The sequence below is a fragment of the Cebus imitator genome, unplaced genomic scaffold (assembly GCF_001604975.1).
Source record: "Cebus imitator isolate Cc_AM_T3 unplaced genomic scaffold, Cebus_imitator-1.0 Scaffold359, whole genome shotgun sequence".
In the NCBI taxonomy this organism is placed as follows: Eukaryota; Metazoa; Chordata; class Mammalia; order Primates; family Cebidae; genus Cebus; species Cebus imitator.
The window spans coordinates 416,414-440,318 of record NW_016107674.1 but is presented as its reverse complement, the minus strand read 5'-3'; the positions used below and the strand labels follow the sequence as shown (position 1 = coordinate 440,318).

Sequence of the window (23,905 nt, the reverse complement as noted above, 5' to 3'; positions counted from 1 at the left end):
AATGTGTACCTACTGATGAAACCAATAAGCCCACAGGAGAAAGAGCATTTATGTGGAAAAACCAAACCTCATGATTACAGAACACTGAACAGGACTTCATGTGGTGCATTCAAGAGAGAAGACCATCTCATTCCTCTACCCGGGAGGAGGCTCAGGTAGAGGAATGAGATGGGGGAAAGTTGAAGCTATAGCTGGTCATGTGGCTCTGAGTCATGGGGGTGGCAGTGATGAGGCAAAGTGCAGGACCCTGACTTTCAGGGAGTTGAAGCCATATGTTACTGGAACAAAATGACTAAGTTGACATTTATGAAGATTAGTCTGAAGAGGGTAGGGTGGATTCTAGGCAAGGAGAACAGTGAGGACAATTTAGTAGTCCAGGAATGAGGCAGCAGACTAGCCTAGAAGACGGTGGGAATATCAAGGTGTCAGTTCCTGATAAACACCAAATAGAGCTAAACATATGCTTCAGTATAAACTACAAAAGAAAAGAGAGACATCTCAGGCATTCCTTCACGCCACATTTACTGAGTACAAGGTATTAAGCCATGTGCTATGAGCCCATGAGGACACTCAATAGGTCTATGTTGCAACTGGAACCAAGACACATAAGGTTGAGAACCCCACTCTACTCATGGAGAAGCACAAGGCAACCCAGAACTTTGAGTGAGGCAGCTGCTGGAGTGGGCACTGGCTCTGCAGTGACACAGGCAGGCTCACTGCAGGACTCCATTCTTATTAGCTGTGATGCTGGATAGACCACAAACACAACTGATAATGGTATTCACCTTGCAGGCTGGTTGAGAATTATAGAAAGGGTGGGTGACGTGCATAGAGAGCACAGTGCCCTGAATAGAGCAGGCACTTGTATGATTCACAATGACAATAAAAGCAACATGTAATAGGGAACACATGAATGGTATAATCTGAGTGTTGTAATAGGGCAGAGAAAGAAAAATCACTTTTGGCTGGGACAGTCGCTTTGGATTTGAGAGTGAGAATAGCATGTGGTGTGGTGGCAAAAAATGAGGATGGTTTTGACAAGTAGGGGAAGGAGAAGTTCGTTCGAGGAAAAGAAAACGTTCTGTGGAAGGGAACAGAGAAGAAAGAGCCCCTCTTGTGGAATGTGGTAGAATTTAGTTTGGCTGTTGAGAAGTGGAAGGTGAGGCTGGGAAGCAGGTTAGGGTCAGACACAGAGTAGCTTGAATGCCAGGGAGAGGAGCTGGGATGTTAGTAAAGTGCTGCTGCAGGATCCTGAGTGGGCCAGTGACACGATCAAACCCCAGGTGGCAGAGTGGTGTGGAGGCAGGAGACGCTCATGCAGGCAGGCAGGAACAAGGTGAGGCATGCCCCTTCCAGGGAGTGGCCAGAGCCACAGCAGGGGAAGGCATGTGAGAGAGGCTGCAGAGGACAACCTGGCCACACTGGGGAACAGTGAAGGTCAGGAGGGAGAAGGCGGAGCAGAAGTTCACTATGAAATGAGAACGTGGACTGACTGGCTGACTCATTGGTTCATTCAGTTAAGCCACTATTGAGCTTTGTTTGTTACATGCTCAACGCTTCCAAATGGTGGTAATCTGCTGTGCACAAGACATGACTGCTTCTCCCCAGGCCAGGGTGTGTCACCAGACACATTCTTTCAATGGAGGGAGAGAACAGACTGTGTGGTCTATTATCAGTGTGGTCACAGAGGGGACACAGAGTACAACAAATATTTCCATATTAATGGAGCTTATACATTCTAGTAAAGAGTGCACGGACTTAGCAAACCTAGCATAAGATTAGGGGCTACGTCACTGCACTTTCAAGCCTGAAAGACTATCCAGTGTAGGTTGAGTTTAGGGGAGGCCTCCCAGAGGGGACAGCCTGCCAGGTGTGCCAGGTGTATGACATGGAATGGGAATGAGAAGCCTGAGACAGCAACACAGCTATGAAGCTGTGAAACCACAGGAGACAAAGAGAACCTCAGATAGTTCACTATGGCCATATGGTGGGTGTATGTGTGTTTGTGTGTATGTGTCCAGCTATATCTCCTATTCCCCAGGCCCAATCTTCTATCAGAGCCACTGGTCACCTGGCGTGCTCTTCCTCCTCTCTACCTCTGAGTTCACTGGTTCATTCCTTAAACATGTATTTTACTGAATATGTATTTGCTAGGCCTTGGGAACAGAGAAATGAAGGCGGTACATCAGGGATGAAACTCCAGGAGCCAGGCACAGAGGGGGTTGGAAGAGGTGGTAAGCCATGCTGAGGAATTTAGAATGTATCAGGTCATGTCTGTACTTTAGAAAGATCACATTATCTTCTTTGTGGACTACAGATTAAAGAAGAAAAGGGATGGAGACAAGATAGTTGGTGGAATACTGGTGCTGTAGGCTGCAGGTGGGATGTGGACCCAGTGGTTTGAAGTGGTGCTGGCAGACCTGGAGACTACTTGGATGCAGAGTGTGCAGGGACAGGAGGACTCCTGGGTTTGTCTGATGGGTGGCTATGGAGGGACTGTTCTTGACACGGGGAATGCAGGGATAAAGTAACAAGTTCCAGTCTGGACAGGTTGAATATGAAATCCTCGAGGAATGTCCAGCAGGTAGGTTGGTATAAAGCACTGGAGAGAAGTCCAGTCTGGAGATAAGACAAAGTCCAGTCCTCAGCACATTAGTGGTAACTGAAACTCTGCAGGCAGCTATGAAACACGGACTTTTAAGAGGGAAAAAAGAGAAAGAGGAACCACAAAGGAAACTGGACTAGGAAACATGCTGGACAGGACAGTGTTGAACCAGCAACAACTGTTTTTACACAGCAACTGCCTGTGACCTGGAAGTCTGATGTTTCTTTTATTTTCTTTGCAACCTTTAGCATGGATTGTGTCTTACAGCTTATCATGAGCCTCTACCACCAAGGAAACTTGACAACTTAGAACAAGGATGAGTAAAATAAAAGGACTGGACAAATGATAAAAGCCAACATTTGATACTTCTTGTTTCACGGTGATAACAACAACAACAACAACAACAACAACACTTAATATAGAAAATAAACTCCCTGCACATCTCAAGCATTGCTTCTGCCACTGTATAACAATTATAGCTACACTTCAGTGTGTGTCTACCTCATTAGATTATGGAGTTCCTGGGGTAAACCCTGTATTCATCATTGTAGCTAGTGCCCAGAGTATACCACAGAACTTGACATATACTAGATGCTCCATACATGTTTACTGAACTCATTCGTTCACTTAGCAAGTATTTATTAAGTACCTACTACATGTTGGGCATAGTTCCAAGCACTGCGGATATATCAGTGAATATAATATTTCTGAGGTTCTTCAAGATCTCTGTGCATTCAGTTTATACCCAAAGCATAAACAAAATCACTGTACTTATTTGAATTATGTTGTAGAAGTGAAGTAGCATTTCTTTGTATTTTTTCCCCAGAATTAAAAAATACATATTCTGAAAAGTATCAAAAATCCCATTATGGAGTTCAGAGCTTTAAAAGACGGTGGTATTAATTTTGAGACTGAAATTAAGTACGACATGGTACAGAATATATTCACAAGCAACCATTTAGAAAGATCTAATTTGTAAGCTCATCTCAGGCACCACTGAATATAGTAGTGATGAATCAGAAAGTCCCCTCAAAGATCGTATGACATAATAATAAGGATAAAATAAATACAAACATATTGCATGGCAACACAATGCTAGGATGCCCAAATATGTCTTGCTTTTTCTTTTCTCCTTGTCCTGCTTAAAAGGTTAGTTAACCTCCACCAGGTATGCCCTTACTCCACACTCTACCTAGCTAATAAATTGGCACCTGTCACTGTCTACATTACAGTTCTTTGTGGATGTCTTAGATCCTCTGCAAGATGGTGAACTCTAAGGGTGGGGTACGGCTTTATTCAAGCCTGCACAGGCAGTGTGGTGGGTAGTAAAGATAGAAGCAAAGTATTGTAGAAACTCAGAGGAGTGACATTTGAAAGCTCACAAACCTTTGCATTGGTTTATGATAAAAGAGCAAATGTATACTTGTGAGCAAGACAAAGGCCTAGATCCTTTACTGATAAAAAGAAGAAAACTGTTTCTTTTTAAAATATGTTACAAGTTTCTTTTAAACAGAGTTTGGCAGCTGAAGAAACCATGCATAGCAAAATGACCTCAAGTGTTATGTGAGATTTTAGAAAACAAAAAAATGTACTGTTAAAAATAAAGCTAGGCCAGGCGCTGTGGCTCACGCCTGTAATCCTAGCACTTTGGGAGGCTGAGAAGGGTGGATCACCTGAGGTCAGGAGTTCAAGACCAGCCTGGCCATCATGGTGAAACCCCACCTTTATTAAAAAAAAAAATAAAGCTAATGTCTTTATATTTTACAATAAAAGTCCTTATATAGTTAGCACCTTGGTTTTTAAAGTGCTTTTGCATATGTCTCTTCTCATGTGAATGTCAGGACAATGCGGGAGGGGTACACAAGGCAAGCATTTCTCTTCCTGCACCTCCCATGGAGACTCCAAGGCCCAGGGCTGCTGGTGAGTCATGAGCTGACCCAAGAGTCAAGAGCTATGCTCTTTATAGTAGTCAATGGCTCCCAGAGAAACACCATGCTCCATAAAAGGTGGGAAGAAACACATTGTTTTGTTTTTTTGTTTTCTTGGAAGGGAAGAAATTCAGTTTTCTGACCTAAAAATTAGAAATGACTGGAGCAGTAAAGTTATTCTATTAAGTAAAAAGCAACATAGCTCAGTGGGAGAAAAACCAGAAGAAATTCAACATGTTCTAAGGGATGCACCTGGAGAATGTGTGGCTTCCGTTCTGACTTTTACACAGATGAGGATAATTAGCATCACTTTCCTGTAAACTGTATTCAAATTTCCACATGCAGTAATGCTTCCCTGGATTCGTGCTGCAATCATTAAATCACACACTTAGAGCATGTACCAGTTTACAGCCCGGCACTAAGTAGAATACAATTTCCTTTCTTCCTTTGATTATTTTTCCTTCCTTCCTCCTTTCCTTCCCTTTCTGCTTTTGCTGTTACTCCCACATTTACTGAACTAGATTCCATGAGGATTCCTGGGAATCCACAGATGAATAAGCCACAGTTTCTGATGCTCAAGTTGCAGACTAGGATGGGAAGAAGTCTGAAGGTGGGGATCCTATCACTCATTTCAGTATCTGCTCTATAATTTGCTGCTGGGTCTGAGACAAGGACCTGGTTCCTGAACACTGAGTGGATGGATGGAAGGATGGATGAGATGCCTGTATCCGATGGCAGTGTTCCAATTTCTGACTCAGTAGAATGGTTGAAGTTTCTCCTCCCCTTCCCGTTCCTTTTTCTGTTTCAGCAACCCTCTTTCAATGAGAGAGGATGTGAACAAGAGAATCAAATTGGCATTCCGAAGCTCTTTATTTAAAGGCATATATTTAGCAATTTGCTATGTCTGAGTTAATATATGGGTTAAGTTCCCTGTGAATGACATCCTCCTAACTTTAGCAACGTCATGAAGACAATCAGTTGCTGTGTGTCTGGCAAGTTAATGACTACAAGACCAAGGGATGCGAGAATGGGAAAATGTTAACATAGAAAAAAAGACTTGCAAATTCAGAGGAAAATGGAAAAGGACTCACCGCTCCCTCCCCAAAATGCCACATATAACATCTTGTTTTGAAAAAAGAAGTTACTGAGAATATTATTTTAAACTTTGTGCTCATTAGAACAATCCTTTATAGAATTCAGACAAGCAGGCGGTTAGGGAAATTAGCAAGAGATAAAGAAGAGTATTAGGAAGAGATGGAAGGAAGAGAAGAAGAAGGAAGAAGAACAAGTAGAGAAGAAGTCTCCATGCTGAGGTGACAGGGAAGCAGGAGAGTAACATGAGCATGAGGTCAGGTCTGGGGGCAGGTAAAAGAGAACCTTCTAACAGCCTGACTGGCAGAGGTAGATGAGAAAGGACATTCCTCTACTGTCTTCCTCAGCTCCAGAGGGTGGAATGAGGCTGACAACATTATCATCTACTCTGTGGCAGGTACAGTGCTGGAAGCTTTTATATGTAACATTTTATTTAATCATCCAGTTCACAGCCACCAGTAAGGAAAGAAATTATGTCCATGATACTGGTGACAAAACTGAGTTTAGAGGTTGTCGGTCATGGAGCAGGGGCTCTGGACAAGTACCCATCTACGGACAGCACATTGCCATCCACAAAGGACTCCTTCATCTTCCTTAAACCTCACGCAGTTCTGTGAAGTGAACAATATCATTTCCATTTTGCATGGCAAGAAATGCAGGCTTTGAGGGAGCCACTCGCATAGCTAGCATGAGACCAAGAAGCACATGGACTGGGACTCGATCCAATGTTCCTTCTGTTTCACTGAACAGCCTCCTCGAGGAAGTAGCTGGCTCCCTTCTTTCCACCCCATCCCCAGCTTTATCCTGTAGCCTGTGGCCAGATGAGTGCTGCATACCAGGCCAAGCAGACACTGCATGGCGGTTAGGGATGATGTCCCACAGTCATCCTGACTGTGATTCTGCATGGAGTGGGGACTCTGATTCTTTAAAATCTTAGGGTTATCTGGTTTGTGCTCCCACACAGCGCACCAGTCTTGTATAATACAGCAGTCCCCAAACATGGTCCTAAAAGACAATGACTCTCCTTCTAGTAACACGGGGTTCACTGTTAATAAAAGAAGCCACAGGTTCCATTGTGGGCTAGCTGTACCTGGAAGAAAATTCTTGTTCTGAGCCCAAATCTCTTTCCTATAATTTCTTTTAGTTCTGCTTTTTCTAGAATAACAAATGTCTTTCATATAATCTAAATGCAGCTTTTTTGTCTCTCCTTGTTTTCCTCTTCTCTAGGCTAATGTTTCTCTGTTCCTTCAACCACTAGTTATAAGACAGTCTCTGACACCCTCTTCATTCCTGATGCTCTGTTCATAAAGCACTCAAGTTTGTTTATTTGCCTTTTCTTTCCTTTGTGTTTTGGGGGAGTCAGAGTCTTGCTCTGTTGCCCATACTGGAGTGCAACGGCATGATCATAGCTCACTGCTGCCTCCAACTCCCAGTCTCAAGTAATCCCGCTGCCTTGGCCTCCCAAAGCATTGGAATTACAGGCATGAGCCATTATGCCCAGTTTATAGTCCTTTTCAAATGCACTGGTATAATACTCCTAATGTGGGCTAAGTAATGCAGAGTCCAACAAAATCATGACTCTTCCTTCTGTGGGCATCAGACCTCTTGTCACAGTTAGGATAATGTTAACTTTTTCAGCAGCCACTTTGTGGAGAAGAAAGCTAAGTCACCAAGCTCTTTCAGGACAGTATAATAAATTCTGTGAAGGAGGTGGCCAGTGGGCTATGGCATAAAAGAGGAGGGGCAGCAAATTTTGCCAGAAAGGAGCAAAGAAGCCTTCTTGGGAGGAGATGACACTTGAAGAACAACTCAAAGTGAGAGTAAACCAGGTGGAGAGTGGAAGGTCTTTCCAGGCTGTTGGAAAAGATTTTGCAAAGATGAGCTGGTGAGAGAGAACATGGCAGTATGGCCCTTTCTTCCATTCCTTTCTTTAGCTTTCTCTGACTCAGCTTCACTTTCGGATGTTCTTTTCACTTAAGGCTTGGGAAAACCCTTGAATAACACAGGGGGTTGGGGCACCGATCCCCCATGCAGTCGAAAATCTATGTATCACTTTTGACTCTTCCAAAACTTAACTAATAGCCAGCTGTTGACTGGAAGCCTCACTGATAACACAAACAGTCCATTAACACATATTCTGGGTGTTACATTATATATCCAGAATAAAGTAAGCTGGAGAAACAAATGTTATTAAGAAAATCATAAGGAAGAGAAAACACATAAGTGAAAATGGCTCATCACAAAGGGCTTCATCCTCATTGTATTTGCTTTGAGTAGACTGTGGAGGAGGAGGAAGAGGGTTGGTCTTGCTGTCTCAGGGGTGGCAGAGGCAGGAGGGGTGGAGGAGGTAGAAAGGAGGCAGGAGAGGCAGGTACACTCAGTGTAACTTTTATTGAGGAAACATCCAGGCATAAGTGGGCCCACACACTTCAAACCTCTGTTGAGGGTTAACTGTACTATGTTCTCCTGTTTTAAGAAGTACCTGTTGTATGGAGTTGAAAGTTATTCAACTTGCTTACTGTAAGGATTAAAAGAGCATCAAACAGCCAAAGTACTGGCAGTATTACTGTAATAAGTAGCTTTGGGGCCTGTTCTCCATTTTGGAGGTTGCATCTCTATTTCAATAAACTGTTTGATTACGGGTAGAAAAGCAAATGGTACCCTAAGTATCAAAAGGCAGCCAAAGGTCACTCAGGACCACGGTGCTCCAGGGTCTTTGCTCTGCCACCAGCTGACCTGTTTTTGTCTTCAATGCCTCCAGCCAGCAGTGCTGAAATGAGACATTTTAGGATTTCCAAACTGCTTCTAAGGCTGTTAGTCACAAACTCTTATCCAGGCAGTTTTCTCAGGTTAGAGAGCAGACAGGCTCGGAGCCTCAGCTTTGTAGGTCAAAGCTCGAGAAACCCTCCACATGGCAATTCACACATCTGTTATTTCTTTTTACCTGTCCCTTCTCTGCCTTTGGCTTCTCAGTCATCCAACCCTGCCTCTGTAAAAAGTGCACAATAACTCAAGGCTTTTCTTAAACCTCTGACAGGTGAACAAAGAAAAACACCTTTCACAAATCCATCCTATCAAAGGATAGAAGAAGAGAGAACAGAGCCTTCAGTAAAGAACCCTAAACATCCCACCAGAAAGTCCCAAACAACCCTGAAAAGTGAGAATAAAACTACCAAAAGCTGACAGAGGGTAACAAGCATTATTTCCAACCCACACTTGTCCTTCTAAAAAAAACCAACCCGCTACTGAAAAAACCCCTGAAATGTATGAAATCTAACATCGTTAACATATTTCCTGTCCTCACATAGCTTATAAAAATGTTTCTGAGCTTTTCCCTGGCTCATTTACAACGATGAGAAGGAGCAAAAAGGAAATGCAACAGATGGTGCTGAGGGAGGAGGTACTACCATCCTCGCTCGCAGTCATCTATCTTCACAGTAAGTTATCCCCGCTTGGGCGAGGTTTCAAACGTTTTTTAGATGTACCAACGGCGTATTCTTGCTCAAGAACAATGAAGATGAGGCTCCTTTAAAAAGCTGCAGGTTAGAAGGCATGTTTACTACTGTCTATTTTTGTTGCTTCTAAAAGAGATCACCTCAGCTTTCCCTCTGAACCTCCCTAAACTGACTCCGAGAGAATCTAATCTGGTACTGATTTAGAGCTGACAGGTGGTACATGCATAATTAAAGGTGACCTAACACAGAATGCTCTCATTCCTGGCATATTATCAGACACTTAAGCAAAGCAATTATCAGTAGGCAATCTTTTCTGTCAACAGAGATCGAGATGAAACATTTCTTCAATTAAGAGAATTCTGCAAGGATGCAGTACATATCCATCTGCAAGTACTTGAAAACCTTTAGAGGTTAATACTAAATCAGTTCAATGAAACACCTTTGGTCAGTTAACACATGTTCTCCTCTCCTCCCACTTTTCCTGGAAGGTCACATTTCAAGCATCAAAACTGGAACAATTTTAGGGTGTTGCCAGATACCCTGACATGAGTGGACAAGGAAATCTTTGCATTTTTCTGCCTTGCTGAGGTTTGCAAATATAATAAGTTTTCCTTTAAGGCTCAAAACAAAAAATGATAGGGTTCACATTAAAGCAAATTCAATTAAAATTTCCCTTCAAAGCAGCATTATTTCCTCTCCATGTTCCACCCATGTCAGAAGTATTTAGCAGAATTATTATGAAGCCTTAAAACTTTGTCTTGAATCTAAATGATTTAAAGGATTTTTTCCCTTTCATTTTGAAGAAATCAATATTACTCAAAGAAAAAAGGGACTTGATAAAAACGGAGGGATTTCCCATTTCAGGTGAAGGAGGGAAGAAGTGCTGCATTTCCTGATAGAGTACTGTGCTTTTCATAAATTATGGTGCATGCACTTTGTATAAATGAATGTATTTAAGCTTTCCTTAGAACAGAAATTGCTTTAATGCTATAGCGAGGCAAGTGATTTTCTTTTCTTTTTTAAAAGGGTAGTTTATAAGTTAATGGCTTTTTGAAGCCCATGTAAAAATTGCCTTCCACAAGACAGAGAACTTCACAATGTTTGCGGTGCATATTTTGCCACATTTCACAAGAGGTCTTATTGTTTAAATTCTTATATCCTTATGTCATATGTGAACAAATGACTTTATTGTTCATTTGAACCTGTCTTTATAGGATCTCTGGTGGTAGAGCTAGTGTTGTTGTTTGCATTTTTCCCCTCATCAAGCCAGAACAAAAGTCTCTTTTTCTGAAGCACTGGGAACTCAGGGACTATGGCAGTGTGGCAGCAATTGTCAGTTGGAAACACCATAATGATAATGTAAGTGAAGTGCTCACATTAAGGGGTTGACTTCTGACAAGCCAAGGTCTATAGAAAAGTTTCTGCTACAGCAGACATTATGGTAATGCAATACAGAAGTACTTAACAGAACAATTAAAAATCATCCAATACACCATTACTGCAATAGGACTCAATTCCTTTAAAGACATGCTTTCCTTGGAAGAGACTCCATTCAGAGTATTAGGGAAAAAGTATCAGTAGCCTTTGGGGAGAACATAATCAGGTGGGGGGTGGATGTGATGGCGGATCATTAATGGGAGATTCAGTAGGACGCAAAGCTCAGGTTCATTATATTTCTCAGAACTAAGAATAGCTTCTGAATGAGTACTCACAATTCTCCACAGACCTATTTCTCCTAAGGAGCTCCCCCTTTCTCCCTTTCCAATTTTAATGTAAGAAAAAGAATAGAATACAGACAGACATGGGTAGGTAAGCAGGAACAAAGGAACCTCTACAGAATAGAAGAGAATCTATGCTAGTTCCATTTTAGATGCTGTTAAATCCCTTCAGCCAGGATTCAATTTAGAACAGCTCGAAAGATATAGTTTGATAGCATGCTACATCAAAAGGGCAGGAAAAAGAGAGAAGTCACATGTGTAATGTTGTGGCAAACAACAAAATGCGATTTCCAGTGGATGTCATGGATGAAAAGAACATATAAGATATAAGGCACATACTACCATAAAAGTAAACAGAATACAAAAGGGAGAGATTTTAGTGAGTTTATTTAGGAAGAGACTCCCATTTCCCACACAGCTTGGAGTCCCTGACTTTTGTAGGACTTTAGTGAATAAAACAAATCTATAAGCACAGACTTTCTATGCTGAGGATGATACAGAACACAAATACATTTTACACTATGCCTTTTACATTTAGATATTATTTTAGAATCATCAACTAAAAGCATTTTTAAGGTGCATAAAATAGAAGTATCTTATTGTTAACCAAAGTTTCTCCTGTCCACATTCAAACCTGGTTTTCAAAGTATGTTGGCTTTACTACTTTATGATTGGATGAATAAAATAAGACTGTAACTATGGCTACAAAATAAATTACGATACCCTGATCCCAAAAGAGTATTATTTTGGAAAGAATAAAAGTAAAATCCAAGATATTATTATCGTCACTGTGATCTACTTGTGACCCTGTTTCAGAAAGGCTGCTAAAAACCTGCCATTTGGAAGCCTTGTGGAGACATTTTTCAGAATCCTATGTATTCTCTCTGTTAACTGATAATCAGAGATACTTCTCAGGTTTATTTCACAAAGGACAAAGTATGACACATACTTAAGAAACAATGGATATTGTTTCAGAATCTCTATCCATTCAGGAGAAGACACTTGCTTTCTAGTTAAGAAGTGACTGTGACTAATTCCAGAGCACCTGCTATTGGCTTTTTCAAGAGCATATGAAGTCAAACTGGAAAATGGTGATAAGCACATGCAATGATCTAGATGATGGTAGGAGATGATCCAGAGATGGTAAGAAACAGATAAACCCAAAAAGGGTGGCCTCGCTTTGCTGCAGAGGAATAAAAGAAAATAGAAGAAGTGAAAAAAATGGTTTTTCACAAGTCCCACTCTAGGAATCACCTTTCTTCTTAACTGAGTTTTTTCACAAAATGAAACGTTATGCACCAGTACAATCTGTTTCCCTCAGGTATGGAAGGTGATGAGGGGAAACCAGTGATCAGTGAGATTTAAAGACATGTAAAGGAAGTGTGGAAAAGAAGTGCATTGTGTTACTGAGAGAATGAGGATGAAATATTCACAAGGCATGTGAGATTCTCACAAAAATAAGGGCAAGCTTTACCAAACACCTAGTATCACCTGGCTGTGAATAAAAGAAAAAGAATCACACTGACCAGTTCATACAAATCAACTAACACTTATTCTCTTATGGTCCATAGTAACCCATACCCCAAGCAGACATGATGTTCTTTCACATGTATACATTTGTAACTTTCTGTAAACAAATTAGTGAAGGAGAATACAAATAGGCAGGTATAATGGAAACCAGTGAATTCCATCCCTGAAGCTAGTTGCACTGTAATATCTTCTGCATGGTGCCAACAGTCCCCGCTTCCCTCTGCTGTTCCAACACAATGCCTTCAGGTCTGTCTAAGTAATGTAATTTACTAGAGTGCACTTCCCTCGGTACCCTGTGCAGTACTTGGTGACAGTATCATTTATACTCCATCGTGTTGTGGCCTGACACTGATCCATCGGCCTTCCTCCCTCATTGACGGGAGAGCGTGCAATTTCACCTTCCTCTGTGCCCTTCTCTGGCGTGCATGCACACATTCACTCAACTCAGCTCTAATTACAAACCTTGGTTAAAATATTCTCATTAGATTTATATTTCTCACCCCAAATGTCAATCTTATTGAAAAATTCCTGTTTTCCAGAGGATTCATCCATTAGCAATAAACTTTAAAGCATTCTGTGACTGAGTACATTAAACCAGCAATGCGGACATATACTTAAAATACATCATTAGAGAAAATCTCCATTGCAAATACTTTACACTATTCAACCAAAGGAATAATGAACCCCGCCTGGCCAGTACCCTCAAACTGCACATGAAAGAGAAGTTAAAACTGGCAGTTTTACAGAAAGAAGCACACGGTGTATCCACAGGATGCATTTCAGAATCTGTCATTCCTTATGAAGGTGTGGGAGGGAATCACAGCCAGAGTCTAATTTATCACCTTCTCTCACCTATGATTTTTACAGAAGCTTTAGTCTGTGGCAAAGGGCAAGAAGGATGGCAAAGATAATGGGGAATATATGTGTGTGTGGAGGGAACAGACGCTGTATCTGCAATGCCACGAACTTTGAAAGTCACCTAGAATGATTTGCTCGCCCTAAAAAGCATTCTTCTATTTTGTTAACAGAGAAAAGTGGAGAAAGCAGCATTGTCTGGAGACACTGGAGGAAGCAGGGAATCATTTTAATACAAGACAGATTTCCCTGGCAGAGTTGACCTGAGAAATGTCTTTATTCCAGACTGACGGTTCCTAACACAAAAACTGAAAATCTGATGAGGACACTAATACATAAGTTATAAATCACAAGTTGTATCTGGGACAGAGATAGTAGGACAGACTAAGAAAAGGAAACTTTGAAGAGGATTAAAAAAAAACAACCCAGCAAAATGAAACAGTTGAGAAAATTAAGCCACCACTGTTTTATATGTGTCCCATATTCTAATTCCTTAGCAGACAGGTCTAATTCATCAATTCTTGCCAGGTCTCAGATGAGGCAAAGTTAACGTATGGTCATAACTTCTCTTTAACTTTGATAAATGAAGAAACAACATTCTAGGAAAGTCTTAGAGGAGGCTGAAGGGAGACTATGAGTTGAACTCTTCGCATCTAATCCTGAAGGCTAACAAAAAAGTTATGTCCACAATTATGACTCTGTATTGTGAAATATACAATATACTTTATAATACAAAACTTTGGTGGGTGGAAAAGGACTCCAGAAAGACAGATATACATTGTATTAAACAGAAAATAATTTGCAAAGAATAATAAATAAAAACAAAAGCAACAGCAATTGTTTTCTGCCTGTCTGTATCTGGTCAATCTGTAAGATTGATCAGTAACCAGAATTATAACAGATGCAATATTTTCTGTGGGGAATTACACCACCATGGAAGCTAATTGCTCCTGAAGATTTGCCCATTTCCACCTGAAATATTTAAAGCCTTACTTGATTACAACATTAGCACTCTCTTTCATAATGTACACCAGCAGGTACTACAATTAACATGCACAGATGTTAGAACTGAAAATCCATGGTTAAACAAAAAACATAGGGAGAAGGTAAAAATTACTGAATATGCTCAACATAGCACTAATCTTAGAAGGAAAGAGAGGCTTACATTGTGCTAACTTAAGGGTAAAATAAAAAAAATCCCCCAGATGGCATTAGTTACCTAAGAAGAACCAAACCACCCTGTAAATGCCTGTATTATTCTGAAACATTGAACCAGAGGTGGATCTTTTGTCCATTTAATTACAAAATTTTATTCCCAGAATAGAGGAGAACTCCCAAATACTCTAAAATTCTCCAACACATCTTATGATGCAACTGCACAAATGACAATAATCCCCACATCACCTTGTGGAGTGCTAGCTTTATGCTTTATGTGTTATCTCACTGAATCCTCACGACCACCCTCTCATTCAGGTAGGCAGTACTATTTCTGTTCCCATTTTCCAATAAAGACACCCAGGCCTAGGAGAGGTTAACAGATCAAGGTCAACAAGTAGCTATGCTAAGATTTGATCCAGAGTCTTTTTTTCTCCCTAAGCTCTCAACTCATGGTAACCACTGTACCACACTGTCTGCCACAGTTGGAGATGCCACAGAGGAATGTGATTTGCAGTCTTCATTTTTCAGGGTCTTCTGGAATGACTGCCCTCTTGACTCATCCATTTCATAAAGTGCATTAAACTGAAAGGCTCAGAGCACTTGCAGACATTCTCATTCTTTGGAAATGCCACAGCCACTCAGTCAGTGGAATGGGACAGCACCATTGCTGGGATCGCTAAGGTACAAATTTCCCTGTGAATGCTGGCGCCGCCTCTCTTTGGTGCTTCATCTAGCCACAAACGGACAAATTATCACTTACTGTGGTTGCAGCCGACTCAGCAGCCAGATGTGCAGGGGAGTTTTTACTTGGTTAACTGTCCCTCCAACATCTCTGTCTACAGAAGGTACTACAGAGTAGGGGTACGCTCATCCTCATCCCTTCTCCCTCCCTGGCCCAAACACACAAAAAGTTTTCCAGTCTCTAGGGCAATACCATTAAGGCATCCTTGCCTTGCTGTGCTATCAGTTTACAAGAATGAACTTTCTAACAAGCAGCCGAGAAGATGGATGTTGTAAAACCGCATTTCAAATAAGGCAATGCCTTTTTAAAAAGATTCAAGGGTTTCGTGCTTCTTTCTTCCTTCCATCAACACAATTTTTTTATGTATGAGGTGGATCTTTCTTCCCTCAGAAGGGAAAAGTGCTGATAAACTATCGTGTGTAGACAAACAACACAAAAACTTGGTTGTCTTTTGCTATTTAAACAGAGACAAATTATTTCCCAATATACCACTTACCAGACAGATGCAAAGATGTGGGCAAACCAGTCATCAGAATTAACAGAGTGATTTTGCTTGCACTACATATTCTGATTTGTATGACTCTTATTTTTAGCCAGGCACAAAGGGCAATAAATGGAAAATCTTATTCTAACCGCTACTTTTTCTGGGCCACCTACACTGCCCCACCTACCACACAACTTCACAAATGTAAAAAACCCAGCCCAGGGTTCGTCCTAACACAAGGGATGCAAAGTGGCTAAAATGTGTGACATTTTTTCCAGTTAGTGTTTGTACTTTCATTTTTTTTTTCTGTCTCAGGACTTTCAGGGAAAACAGTGTTGACTTACCAATGGGCATTTTCAAAGTCTCTAAGTTGGTATGTCATTCAGTGTACAGACAGCGTGATCCACAAGGCACAGGCACCACCCTGTTGTGAACCACATCTCAGCCAATCTCCCGCAAAGAAATGTACCCAAAAACTTTCCTGCAAGTTCAGAAAGATGATCCACATCTTCCACATTTTGTTTTGAAACAATGATGGTATTTTAAAAGTTCTTCAAATTAACAAAAGTGGTATCAGAAACATAAACATTTCTAAAACAGAGCAGGCTGTGAGGAGTGATTTTGACAAACTTAAATCAATGGCACTTGTCTTGTATCTGCTTTTAGACTGCAATGGAACCACGCTTACTAAGGCACAGTATCCCCTTGCTTCCCCATTCCTTCTGCACATTTTTTCTTTCTATATGCCTTAACCACACTTTCCCACCTGATAGGCTGAGGCTTATCAAGCATTAATTCACACATGGATATCACTGCGGATTGAAGCATCTGATATTTAGAAATAACCATCTTGATGACAAATAATAAAAATAAAATTGATGAAGAGGATGTTTGCTAGGGGCAGAGAGAAGACAGAGATGAGAGTCTATTTTTGATTGCCATCTTTTCAGACATTTAATAAAAAAGTTATTACAGTCTCAGGATACCAATTAAAATGCTTGTTCCTCTGAGCCCTCTGCAAACCACATCAGCAAACATATGCAGGGAGCAATTACTATTTAAAAGTCTAGTTCAACAAAATCATCAAATCATTAGGAAACAAAAGGAGTCAACTCCAGGAAAGGCATCTTTACCTGTGTGCCTGCTCATTATCCAGAAACTAGAGGAAATGTTCTGTCATCGTCTGATAGTTAGCACACACCCTGCAGAGCTAACACCGTCTTCAGTTGATGCGCGGTACTCGAGCAGCTCTGATGAGATGTCTCAGAAAATCTTTTTTGGGTGATAGTCCACTATCGTCAGAACTTCTGACTTGTGTTGTAAAAACACAGGCAATTAAGTATTACACAAAGTGGGTCATACGCCACTGAGACAACCACACCGCCCCCAAATCAGACTCCAAATGACTGTGCTGTGACAAGGTAGGAGGGGTCTGAACACAGCGAAAGCAAAACTTTTATGTGGTGAGGAGCATTTTAGTTTTCACTGGTTTAGGTTAGAGAAAGTTAATCTCAATGTCAACTACAAAGCCAACTAACTTTTAGCGTGTTCTTGAATGTATATGACAAATACTCAATGTTTATGTAATGGGAAATTCAGATCCAATGTCATAAACAGTCTGAGGGACAGTCTCAGGCTTAAATGACATGACCATCACTAAACAAGTGAGCACTGTGACTCAGTGAAGGAGGGCGGCCAAATTGAAACTAAAGATAACCAAATTCTCATTATCCACATTAGCATCTCCTTCTCCAAGGGAGGATCAAAGTACTGTATACCACTTCCCTACACCTGTACCCAACCGGGGCATTCAACACAATTGTGGCTGCTAGCCAAGCACCCTTCAACTGCTGTAGGAAGAAGGTCAAATGTAGTTACCTGAATTGAGCACATTCATTCATCTGTCACTGAAGAGCCACAGAAATATCAATTCAATACACACTGAGTCCCTATTAGATGCAAGGACACAGAGGATATGAAGGGATGCTCTCAAAGTCACTGCTTTCAAGGAACTTAAGAGTCCTGTACAGGGGATGATCAGACCTAGATATAACCAATGTCAAAGACAGGCTTTTTCTGTATAAACAAAATCTCTTCTAGCAGCTGCTTAATAAATACTTCCTATTCCACTGACATTAGGTTTGTGGATGACAATTCTATAACATTTCTCAGATGAGTCCTTTAACAATTTCTTAAATTTTACCTTGGTTTTCTTTCAGCACTCAAAGCCTTTCCTAACCTTGACCAAGTGTTAGGATTCGTCCTAATCCAAAGGCCTAGTACTCTCCAAATTCAAAGCACAGGGATGCCAGCACACCTCAAGGAGCTATAAAACCACACCATAGAAATCTGAATAGATGCATCTTTGAAGGGGGATAAAGAATGCATAGTTAAAGGAAAACTCTGTTCACAGCACAAGAAGGCATATAATATTTGAATGAAATTTTGTGACCAAAATTATAAAATCAGAATTTGATTGGAGTCCACAGTGTTTGGATTGTGATTGGGGAATGGGAGGATCTAGCTAACTCAACCTTTCCCATTTCTGGCAAACTGACTTATAGTACAGTGATTACTAATTTTTAAATCATCAGAACAATCAGTTGACCTAATACCAAAACCACTTTGTACATAACTCCAGAGGCCCACTAAGATCTTACAGGGCCACTCAGTATCATTTTGATTGACAGAAGGTAGAAATGAAAACACTGGCTGATAGGAATTTCCACCTGATAAAGATACTGGTGAGTCCACACAGGTGTCTATCCTTGTAAGAGCTGATTAATAAAATTAGAAGGGAGAAAAATAAGCAACAAGGAGATCACTGTCCTATAAGATGATATTTAAAGTCATCATTCCTAAGTGCCACCAGCCTGTAGGATGTAATCAGTCCAGAGTACTGCTTGTAAATTTGGAATTAGTTAATCAGTTGAAAAAAGTCTGGAAAAATACACAAAAGTATGAGTTAACAGGTAGGTTATATTGGGCAGCCAGATTATAGGTAATTTATCTCTACTTTTATTCAATTTTCTGTTATTTTATAAATTATGCAGAATAAATGTATCACTTTGATATAAGGAAAGCTAACAAAGCTACTTCTGTTTAGATAAAAGGAAGCAATTACTTTCTGATTCTGGTTCTGTCTAGAAATTAAGAACATTTCATCAATAAATTTCTGACACTTCCTGTCAAGAAATCAAGAAACCAGCATACTAATCTGAATGACAAATAAGGCAAGAACACAGGAAAAATCTGCTAGAAACAACAGATTATAGCTTCTAGTTAAGCACTGCAAGGACTCTATCTAAAAATCTTGCTATCCTGTAAAGCTTGGTAAATACTGTTCTGGGGCAGAAGAGCAGAAGTGCTTTTCCTCCTCACGACACACAGTCTGTGCACCTTTCAGCTGCCACAAGGCTGCAGGCGCCGCACTTTTACAAGATCTATCTAATGGGACATCCTTGGAAAAACATACTGCAATACCTTGGGTTAAATCAGAGCTCAGAGATAGGCGTCATTTCACTAGTGACAGGTGCATCCAAAAAAGAGCACACAAACCATTTCTTAAAATTCAACAGATTGGAAACTATCAAACTGATAAACCATTTATGCTACAAGTGATGTCACTGAGTAGGTAGCTTTATAATAAAACATAGATTAGTCTATTTGGAGACTCATGACTCACAGGGAATTACCATTTGGAATTTTTGATTTATATATTAATGTATATAACCATGCTGGCAACATCACTCCTCTCTGTACCATTAGTAGAGAAAGAAAATTAATTTCAATGATCTCTTGAGTGAACATAATCTGATTCTGAAATGGAATGCTACAAATAATCTTATCATAGGTTCTTTTTTAAAAAAAGAAACAGAATTGGCTTCAAAAGTATGCCGTTGGTTCCCAATGACTATAGGAGCTAAAGACACAGGTTCATAAATCATATATTAGTTTTAAAACAAGTAATATCAAAACTTTCAGACTGCTTAACATAAAACAGAACATTTAACATTTAACCTCTGTCACTGGAAAGGTGGTAAAAGCCAAAACTTGCAGTTTCTCAAGAAGAATAAAAATGAATGGAATATTGTTCTAGTTTTAGTCAACATTTTTAGATTATTATTAAAGCATGGAAATAGGTACACCAAAACCTCAGTTGATCAGACTTTTTGAGGACAAGATTGTTTTTATTATTTTGATTTTTCTGGTAACTTGACAATTAGAAAATGCTTTTTGTTGAAGGTTTTCCAAAGCAGTTTCTTTTCCTCTTTGTAAAACATCTAACTATTCTCAATGATTCAGCAGGTCAGTGTCATCAGCTACAAGTATCCTCCAGGGTTTACACCCCACCTTGACTCAAAACCAAAGCTATCTTGTTTTCTTCATCACTGAAAAAGGGAAGTGTGGTGTGTGCGGTAGGGTGGGGTGTGTGGGAGGGATAGGGAGGGGGTGGGGAAGTACAAAAAAGGTTAGCTAATTTAGGGTTCTGGCTAGTTGGGACCCAGGTATAAAAGCCACCAGTAAACACCAAATTAATGTCTGGAACCAGACACATCTGATTCCTGGGAATGATGACACAAGGAGACAAGGAGATCCTGCTGGGTCTGTCTTTGGTCTTCTTTATCTTATGTCATTTTGTCTAGGTGGCTGCTGGTTTGATGGTCTTCTCTGGGGAAAATCTGTTTCAGTGTGTCTATCAAAAATTATGGTCCGTGAACTCATGGGGTGGAATTTATTTTGATTAGATTCCATATCCATGCCCTTTCAACTCAAGCTTAGGGTGGATGTCAAAAATGAATAAGCTCTTACTTTCCTCTCTCTTAGACTTGCTGACCTGAATTTTCTTTTCTACAAAAACCTTTAATTCCAGTATTTTTTTTTTTTTTGGTATCTCAGCAGCTCCCCATGGCAACTGACTCAGAAACCTCTTTTCCTTTGCCCTGTTTTCCAATACCTAAGTGAAAAGCATGATGATTTTCTTTCTAAGCCAGTTTGGAAAGTCTGGCATGAGAATGAGTGGACTAATTTATATATATTTTACTTTAACAAATTCATTTTACCTCTTTTCAGTTACACCTTTTCCTTAAGCCAAATTATACATGATGGTTCTGCTATAGGGCCTCTGTAATAGACAATATATACATACTGGTATCTTAAGGAGAAAGTAGGATAATTTAGGACAACAGTTTCTGAGCTTTTTGAAACCATGGATCCTTATATACAGCTCTATAAGAACTCTAATTGCTGGTCAGCCCTAGGGTAAGGGCATAAAGGTAGTGAAGAAGACCTAATAAAGTATGGCTACTGGGCCTTATAAAACTGTTGATTGTTCTTCAAGGCCAAATTTCTAGAAATGTAGAATAAAAGGCAAAAGCCAAAAACAGTAGGGCACAATGGACTAACCTAGTGAACTCCATCCTGTGTGTTCTTCATAGGCCTATGGGTCACTCACTAACCTGCCTGTGACTTATGGGTACAATAATGCCCATAAGGACAGAGATTTGGTGATAGGGCGATAAATCCTGCTTCACTTGGAGAATGTAAAACAGGCATCATAATAATCATAGGCCTTACAGTGGGAGAACAACCCTCTGTGGATTTCCTCTCAAAGCTTTCATTTTCTACTGTGCTTGAATCTATGGCAAGTCTGCATTCCCTGGTTCCTGTCTACATGTCCACCTTCGCTGATTAAGACCCTTCAGGAGCCACAGTCAGGCACACAGCTCCTGGACTCTCCCCATACCAGTGCTCTGTGCGTAGACTGGTTTACGAACACCCATCTGGAGGAACTGGAGCAGCCCCACTGCTGGAGTGTGGGTAGCCCATGCTTTCCTCCTCCCCAGTGAAACAGGTCTTCTACATGTGTAAATGGCATTTTGGTAGAGATCACAGTTGTTTAAGGCAAATTCCCTTGATGGCTTCTGACAATTGTGCCCTTACTCTGATAGGAAACTCCTTCCTGGGACTGAAGCACTCTTCAGTGGATGCTACCTTTGTTGTCTTCTAAAGGCTGCCCAAAGGGTAACAGGGATGACGGAGGTGTGAGGGACATAGTGATCTGTTCTTCCTGCACCCTCACAAACTGCAACATCCCTATCAGGCACTAGCTAGTGATTCTGCATAGCATTCTTAGAAGGAAGTTTCAAAAAATTATAGTAAAATATATACAACATAAAATTTACCATTGTACTCATTTTTAAGTGTGCATTTCAGTGGCATCAAATACAGTAACATTGCTGTGCAACCATCATCATCATTCATCTCCAGAACTCTCCAATCTTTCCAAACTGATACTTAATATCAACTGAACAACAACTTTCAATTTTTCCATTCTCCTATTTCCTGGCAACTACCATTCTACCTTCTGACTCTGTAAATCTGACAGTTGGGTACCGCATATAAAAGGATATTTAATATTTGCCTTTTTGTGTTTGGCTTATTTCACTTAGCATCTTCAGGGTTCCTCCACATGGTAGCATGTGTCAGAATTTCATCTTTTTAAAGGTTGAATAATATTTCAATGTATGTATTAATACATACCACATTTTGTTTATCCATTCATCTGTTGATGGACACCTGGGTTGCTTCCACTTCTGGCTACTGTGAAATATGCTGCTATGAACATGGGTATACATACATCCATCTGCTCAAATCCCTGCTTTCACTTCTTTTGGTATATACCCAGATGTGGAATTTGCTGGATCACTTGATAATCCTGTTTAATTTTTTTTTTTTTGAGGAATTGCCATACTGTTGGTATTTAATTTTTTTAATTAATAAACTTTATTTTAAAGAGCAGTTTTAGGTTCACAGTAACACTGAGCAGAAAGTACACAAGTTTCCCACATACCCTCCTGTCCCCCCCGCCCCACAGATTCAGTTTTATAGATACCCTACTCATTCAGTGACTGAATGCTCTGTCCAAAGATATGGGGAGTGATCCAGGCAGGTCCTGCAAGATCCAGCAGGAGCCTGAAGCCCTGATTCACCTAAGGAGTACCAACAACTTCTTTCCTTCCTGACCTGTAGAAAGGAAACTGACTGACAGCAAAGACTATCCCATAGGAACCCTGGATATGTAAATGCTGAGATCCACAGAGTGGCAGAGCAGGAGAGGGCACTAAGGGGCATTTGATCCAATCTTCTCCTTTCACTTTATAATGAAGATGCCTCATAAACTGCTCACCTTCTTTCCAGGAATGTTGTGCAGAATAATTAGTGCTTGCTGGGAACAGTATATTTTTGAGGCTGGAGTAATAACAATTACATCGCTCACAACTCTGTTAGCCCTAATCCCAGTCCCATTATCCTTTGGGCTGCCCCTAGAAGGCACCCCTGGGTTAATTCCATTATAGAGCTTTTAATACTTACTGCTTTTTGTCTTATTTTTCTGATATTGTGGGTTTTATTTTAAACACTTTAACATAGACCTACTGTGCATTTAAGTCCATCTCCAGGATTTTTGACTCTATTAATGTTGAAGAAATACATTTGTTCTTTCATTACATATTTGCTTGGCAATTGCTTTATTAACAGTGATTATTCTCAATTCCAGAGAGTTATAAAAAGAGAACTGTAAATCCTAAGTGCTACTTTGAATGATAACATTTACCATATCCAAGTAAAATGATATAAATCACAGTGCTTATCCACAGATTTAAAATGCCCCAGAAATTTCTCAAATGTTTCCTGGACAGTATCACTCATACTATTTTTACACTCACCTTGACTCAATGAAACAAAAGAAAAAATGCTGTTTAAAATTCCTACAATCAAAGCTCAGAAATATACAATGCATATATCTTTCACAGGCACACAGGTACGTTGGTATGTAGGCTGACATGTGTCCAAGTGTGCATTTGTTTACTCAAACTCTTCTACTTTTTTCGATTAACATGGAATAAATTGTTCTTGTTCTTAGCAGTTAGGCAATGGGCCTGTTTGAAAGCTAAAACCACGACATAATGATTTGCAAAGTTTGTCAGTCTTGAGAACTTAAAATCTCACAAAACCTGGACTTGCTGGCTTAGGTTATTCATTGGAGGTATGCTTCCCTTCCCACGTATATTTTGCTTTTTTATTTTTAACTTCTGTGGGTACACAGTAAGTAGGTGTATATATTTGTGGGGTACACGAGATGTTTCGATAGAGGCAAGAAATATGAAATGAGCACATTATGGAGAATGGGGTATCCATCCCTTCAAGCATGTACCCTTTGAGTTACAAACAATCTCATTACACTCTTTCTTTTAAAATGTAAAATTATTATTTATAGTTATTGACTATAGTCACTCCATTGTATTATCAAATCGTAGGTCATATTCACGCTTTCTGG

General features: G+C 40.2%; 1 protein-coding gene across 2 annotated transcripts in view; it reads right to left on the bottom strand.

The window, feature by feature from the left end:
• BACH2 (BTB domain and CNC homolog 2) overlaps positions 1-23,905 on the bottom strand; it is a 355,372-nt gene that overhangs the window by 132,797 nt on the left and 198,670 nt on the right. Inside the window, exon 3 of one of the 2 annotated variants that reach the window (XM_017506784.2) lies at positions 16,701-23,905. This exon is cut by the window's right edge and continues 1,126 nt beyond it. The exons of the other annotated variant lie outside the window; for it this stretch is intronic. The gene's annotated coding sequence lies outside the window, so the exon portion shown is untranslated. The remainder of the gene's footprint in view (positions 1-16,700) is intronic. 2 annotated transcript variants of the gene reach the window in all.